This window comes from Tamandua tetradactyla, chromosome 19 (genome assembly GCF_023851605.1).
Source record: "Tamandua tetradactyla isolate mTamTet1 chromosome 19, mTamTet1.pri, whole genome shotgun sequence".
Taxonomy (NCBI): domain Eukaryota; kingdom Metazoa; phylum Chordata; class Mammalia; order Pilosa; family Myrmecophagidae; genus Tamandua; species Tamandua tetradactyla.
Genome location: NC_135345.1, coordinates 3,617,714 through 3,624,557, shown reverse-complemented (window position 1 = coordinate 3,624,557; position 6,844 = coordinate 3,617,714).

Genomic DNA, 6,844 nt, shown 5'->3' with positions numbered 1-6,844 from the left:
TCACACTTGCTCTGGCAGTGTGGAATGAGAGTACACCTGGGGTGTGTTACTCTCGTTAGTGGTGTCCCATGGTGAAGGGGGCTTTTGCTGTGTTTTGGGTTACTGTGTTTGGGGGGTTGGGGGTGTTGCAGGGTGCATGACACACACAGGAAAGCCTGGATGGTGTGTGACAGCCACATGCACGCGTGCAGCCACCGCCCAGACAAGACAGACGCTTCCATCCCTGTAAAACCCAGCCCTTCCGCCCCCCATCATGGATGGCTGCCTGCCCCAGGACTGCACGCTGGGGAGTGGCTGTCCCATGCACACGGTTTCCTTCCCATGACCCTGAGAGCCCTCAAGTGGACAGACATGGTCTTCTTGTTGACGTGGGACAAGCTTCTGGCTTGCCTTGCGTCCCAGCCCGTGGAACCTTCATGTAAAAGCAAGTGGCCGCGTGCATTTGTGGGCCCGTTTGTGCACTCTCTCTGGCCCGCTGGGAATAGATCCCCTTTCCCCGTTCCCAGGCCTCCCCGCACGTGCAAGGTCGGGTACAGGCGCTTTGCTGTTGCTTTGATCAGGTTGAGGAGATTCCCTTCCAGTTTGCTGATTTTTACTCATGAATGGATATCAAATGTTGTCAGATACTTTGTGTCTCTGGTTAACCAGAAAGTTTTTCTTCTGTAGTGACTTACGCTGAGTGATTTTCATGGTAAAATAGCTTTGTCTTCCCGGATAAATCCCATTTGATCCAGGCAGGCCGACCTTCTCCTGTGCGCCCTCTGTTAGATTTGCCAATGCTTGGTTGGGGACCTGGTATGTGTGTGCCCGGGGGACACTGGTCTGAGCTTTGTTTTCTCACGTGTTTCTCTCCTACTTTGGTGTTGGCATCAGGGCGATTGCACGTCTCGTACCGATGCCGAGCAGAGGGAGCAAGCGGGGAGCCCTCCCACACGAAACTGTTTATATGACTGAAACCCGGGCCAAACAAGGCATGTCAGTGGGCATCGCCCAGTTGTGCTGGCGGCAGGTGGGGAGGGCCGGTCAGGGTGCGTCACGAAGGCCAACCCCGCTTTTGCAGCTGGGCGTGCAGTACGCATGGCATTGCTGTTCTCTCCACGGTTTCATCGTGGCAAATAGAGCTGGAAGGACAGCTCCATCCCGCCTGCCCAGCCTGTCCCTCCCCAGAGGCCTGCCGATTGTCCTGGCTGGACGCTGCGGGAGCCTGCACGTGCCCCACAGCTGGCCTGACGAGTGCCTCTCAGAGGGCGCCTGGGTCGTTTCCGTTCCACTGGCATCTCGAGGTGAGGTGTCCCACCTGGCACTGATGGTCTGCATTACAGCCACATCCAGCCTCGGCTCTGGAAGGCCAGGCCCCCAGCCCACGCCTCCTCAACTGGGCAAGACTGGAGACCGGGGACACCCAGGCTATGCGTGGCCACTGGCAGAGCCCCAGACCCCTAGAGGTGACCTGGCTGCCACCTCTCACTTGGGCTATTTTGCTGTTTACTGCCTGCCCCTCGTGGGGGCCATTTTTCATCCCGGCTCACAGCCCACAGTGCTCACATGCCACCCAAACTGCCACCCCTGCCTGGTGCTCTGGTCCCAGCTTGGTCCCTGTTGGAAACTCCTCGCCAGCGCAGTGTGGGCCCCGCTCTCCAGCTTCCCAGCCCCTGCGTTACCCCCACCCCCACCACCATTGGGTGGATGTGGTTCCCCAGGAGACACGTCAGCCACGCTGTCATGCAGCAGGGCAAGCAGACTCCTGGAGCAGTGGACGTGCGGACACCTGAGTCCACGGGCAAACCCTCCCGGAGCTCTCCAGGGTGCGGCCTTAGCATTCCCAGAACCGCAGAAGGAGGGGAGTTCACCCCATCTCAAGAGCTGGCCAGGGGCCAAGCTGGACTTGCACGCCACCTGAGCTGTCCCCAGCGTGCACACGGGGCCTTGGGGTTTGCTCATCTGTACCCTGCTTCTCCCCACAGGCGCCCTGGAGCCCACTGGGCCCGGGACAGGGTGCTGGTCACAGCCCCCACTCATTCAGAAGAGAAGCCCTGCTGTCTCAGGGCCTTGTCTGGAGGGTAGTAGCGAGGCCTCGAAACAGAACCTGAGCCCACAGGTTTTGGGAGAACCCAGGCCCTTTACTTCTGAGCTGGGGACCTTGGCCTTGTCTCACCGGTGGGCACAGGGCAGCCCCCTTCTCCCTGCTGCTCTCACAGGAGACCCTGTGGGAGGGAGGGGTCGGGGGGACAGAGGATAGGGGGCCGGGGTGGCCTGGGTCAATGGGAGGCAGGCAGGGGGGGAGGGGGCTCCACCAGGGAGTGCAAGGGCACGGTGGGGGGCTGTCCCTGTGTACCCCTCATACCGTGGAGGCTGGATAGGGAGGAGGCCCTCCACCACGGGGACCCCAGCAGCCAGGGGAGCCAGGAGCCCCTCCCCTCCTCACAGGGTCCTAGCGACGCCTGGTGGCCACCCTAAGGCCGTGGGCCCCATCACAGGAGACACGTGGAGACCCCAAGTCCAGGCAGCTGCCTTCCCCCGGGCATGGGCCAGGCCATCAGAACCCCCACAGAGGGGGACTCACCTCTGTGCCCAGTGCACCCCAAACTCTCCCACCCAGTGGGGGGTGTCGGCACCACCAGGAAAGCAAGCATGCCCCTCCTTCAGGACAACAGTGGGCAGTTTGAATAAAAACAGGACAGTGAAGTTCAAGCTATGTGCATGTTTGTCCTGGGTCTGCCTCGAGGCAGGTAGATGACAGTCCCCAACCCATGGCGGAGGCGACTCCAGGCTGGCAGGCATGCAGCGTCCCCACATCTGGGCAGTTAGCTGAAGTGACCCAGAGACAGTGTGGTGAGGCCACTGTGCATCCGTGGGCCTGGGAGGTATGTGGGGGCCTGTGTGCACAAGTCTCACCTGGGGAACAGGCAGCCACTGGCATGGGGCCACTGCCCCGTTTGCAGCCTGCATTTTATGGAGAGACCCGTCTATCTGCTGTCCATATGTCACCAGCTCCAGGTTGGCTTGGGGGACAGTCTGCATCCCGGGGGCAGAAACGGGGTTCCCAAGTCCCCCAGGCCTCCTGCAGCCTGAACTGCTGCACCGGCAGCCTGGCACCTGGAAGCAGGCATTCCTTGGCTCGAGGGTCCTCTGAAAGGCGCCGGTGGTGGGGACCAGTGAGGCAGGGCACGGAAACCAGCTGCACCCACCCGGCACTGGGCCCATGGCAGAATCCTGGATGCAGGAGGGTGTGTGGCATGGCTGCGCGGCGGGTCAGGTGCAGGCGTTACGGCCGGGCCCTGCTCCACCCCTGCTCCAGCTCAGGCAGCCGCGCCTCCCGGGTCCGCGCGTGCTGGATGGCCACCCTGTGGGCCGTCTCGGTGGCCGCAATGTCGATGTGCGCATAGCGGGAGGCGCCGGCCCCTGGGGGCAGAGCCTGCCATGAGCCTAAGGCCCGCAGACGCTGGAGCCTCCCTGCCAGGGGCGGGGCCGGGGTGAGGCCACAGTGAGATGCCCACCCCCATTCACCCAGCTGGGTGCGCCCGAGGGTCCCCCCGATGGGGAGGGGAGGACCCCGGGGGCTGCTCCAGCTGGAAGAAAGCCAGGGGCCCCCAAGGCTGCCAGACTTGGGGACCCACCTCGGACATCTGTGCTGCCCTCCTGCAGCTCCAGGCCCACATAGTGCAGTTGCTTCCTGGAGGCGGGGCTGGCGGGGAGGTTCATGTAGGTGGGCACCCCGCTGGGAGGCCGCTCAGACCCCAGGCCTAGGACTCCTGTGGAGAGAGGAGCCGGGAGCCCCGGCTGAGCCCGCAGACGGCACGGCTGGGAGAGGCCGATTCTCGCCTTGAGGGGACTCGGTGCAGGGACTGCTTTGTGGCCTCTCCCAGCAGAGGGGCAGGGGGCTGGGCTGTGCCCACCACAGGTAGGGCACCTCTGCCGCCCCAGCCACGTGAGTCCAGGGGGCCTGGCTGGGCCCCATGTGGGCAGCTCTCCCAGCACAGCACCTCTTTGTCCAAGGACAGGGGGAGAGGGGAGAGGGGAGACATGGGGACAGGGGTTGGGGGGACAGAAGTTTCCGTACTGCACCTCACAATGAAACGTGGCCCAGCTCTACCCAGAACCATGGCGCTCGTGGGGACACCACAAGCAGCAGCCACCCCCCTAACTGGGGTTTCTCCCTCTGCTCCGTCAGGACAGTGTGAAAAGGGTCCCCATGGCCTTCGTGATGCCTCCTTCTCCTGGGGGCCCTGCCCCTGACCCCCAGGCCAGCCACAGTTCTGGGAGACCCCCCTCTCTGCAGCAACCTCCCCAGCCCCACACCACAGCTGTTCCCCCTGGCCCCACCCGCAGCTCCCACCCACCCCCACCAGGGAGCCCATCTCCTATCCTAGACTCGCTGTCCACCATTGCCACCTGCTGTCACCCACTGCTGTCACCCGCTGCTGCCCACTGTCACCCAGTCACCCGCCCACTGTCACATGCTGCCTGTTGTCACCTTCCCACAGTCACTCACTACCCAGTGTCAGCTGCTGGTCACTGTCATCCATCGCCCATGTCACCCACTACCCACTGTCACCTGCTACCCTCTCATTGTTGCCCACTTCACCTGCTGCCCACTGTCACCTGCGGCTCCCTGTCACCTGCCCACCATCACATCACCCACTGCCCCCTGCACAACAGGTTCCTGGTCCTCTGAAGTGCAGCCCTGACACCTGGAGTTTCCATCTCCCTTTGCCCCAGTGCTGAAGGGGGCGGGGTCTGCCCTGCTCGGTGCCTACCTGAGTGCGTCCTGGGGATCCCAGGGGCAGAGGCAGCCACGCCCTAGACAAAGAGAGCATGTGTCAGTGTGTCTGTCTGCTCACTTGTCCTCTCCCCCTAGGGCACAGGTCATGGGACTGCCCAGGGTATTTGATGCCTCGCCCCTCAGGATCCCTGGCCCACAGGCAGGGAGGGCTGGGGGCTTCTGGGGACGGGGGTGAGGCAGGGTCAGCAGCCCATGGCCCTGGGCCTAGGCTGATCCTCGCACACAGGTGGCTGGTCATAGGCTTGCCCACGAGGCAGGAGTGTTTGCTGCCCGGCCCCTTCCCAAAGCCAGGCGCACCCCTGCTCTAAGCAACTCTCCGGGAAGGCCTCTGCAGGGGCACCGGGAGCCCCGGGGAGACCCCGCCAGGATGAGCCAAGTCACCCAGAGGGGCAGAGGGAACCTGGGGAGGACGGAGTCTGGGTGGCCTCAGGGCCTCGAAGCAGTGCCTTCCGGGTAGGTTCAGGAAGGCTGGGGGCCCAGACTCTCGGCCTGGCCCCGGAGCCACCCAGAGGAGACAAGGGGGCTGCCTGGGATGAATATCCTGCTCCCGCCCCCTAGGAGAAGGAGGCAGCCCCCAGCTAGAGCCCCAGCTGGAGCCTCCCAGGGGGGCTCCAGGAGAGGGAGGCCCCAGGCTTCAAAGCCCAGATATGGGGGGCAGAGAGGCGCAGCCCACCCACTCAGGCACAGAACCCAGACCCGTGCTGGGACCCTCAGATGGGGCTGCCCCACCCAGGCTGGCTGGTCTAGCCTGGTCACTGCAGAGGAGTCGGCGCAGGGGCAGGGCCCAGCGTGGTGGCAGGACTGGGCAGCAGTCGGGGCCTTGACCAGGTGACCCGCAGCAGGGAGCTCCCGGCACTGTTCTCACTGCACTCAGGGGACACCCATCCCGGGAGGAGAAGGAGCCCAGGCTGGGGGTCATGGGCGGCCATAGTAGGAGGGGGACAGAGCCTGGGGACGCTGGGTCCATCACAACTTCCCAAGGCCCCAGGCAGAAATTGAGAAGAGAATGACCAAGAGGCTGCCCTGCTGGCCCGCCTAGTCCACCTGACCAGAGGCTCCGTGCCTCCGCTCCAGCCCTGCACCACGCTCCGAGTGGGGGGCTGGCACCCCACCCTGAGTCAGTCCACCTGGGGGGCCGGGCCTGCTGGGAAAGGGCTCCCTGCCCACAGCCTGGCCCCCTCCTCCTTGGCCACGCCTCCTGCCACCGGGGGTCACGAAGCCAGCACCCCTTCCTCAGCCAGGTGCCCCGCTGCCTGGGACAAGCAGAATGGCCTCGGCCCCCTGGCTCCCCACGGGGCAGTGGAGGAGGGACCAGCCACTCACCAGGACCTCAGTCTGCTCCTTGTGCACAGCAGGGCGCAGCAGAGCTGGGCACAGATTCCAAGGGACGCTGGCGGAGCAGCACCCAGCGCCTTGGGCCACCCCACGCCCCTCACCGGCACCAGGAGCGCATAGCCTTATCTCTTTGGCGCAAGCCTGGTGGCCTCACGGGGGTGGTGCCAGCCAGCGCTCATATGTGACGCTTGCAGTATGGCCACCCCAAACCTCTCAGTGCCCCCGAGGTTAGGACAGTAACCCTGACTAGAAGAGGGGACTGAGGCTCGGGGGTGGTCGCACCTTGGGGTGCCATCTGGAGGGCCGCGACTGGGGCCCCATCTCACGCTGCCCCGTCCCTAGAGCCGCTGCCATCAGCGGGGACCCGGTGGCCTTCGAGGGATGCAGCAGGATCAGGCCTCTGGTCCCCGCCCTGCCTGGGTGGGGGGCTGCTCCTCACCGCAGGGGGAGGTAGGGGGGAGGCCAAGGCTCTGCAGCCCACCCGGGAAGCGCGCAGGCGAGGGGCGCAGCTCCAGGCTCAGGGCAGGGCCCTGGGGGCCCAAGGCTGCATGTCCTCTCCCGGGGGGCGGGGTTCACACGCCTGAGCTCAGGGGACCCCAGGGACCAACAGTAAATGCACGGGAACACACCATGCACACTTATTTCCATAAACACGTATACAGACACGTGCACACACTCATATGCACATTCACATAAACACTCATATGCAGCTCACCAATAGACACG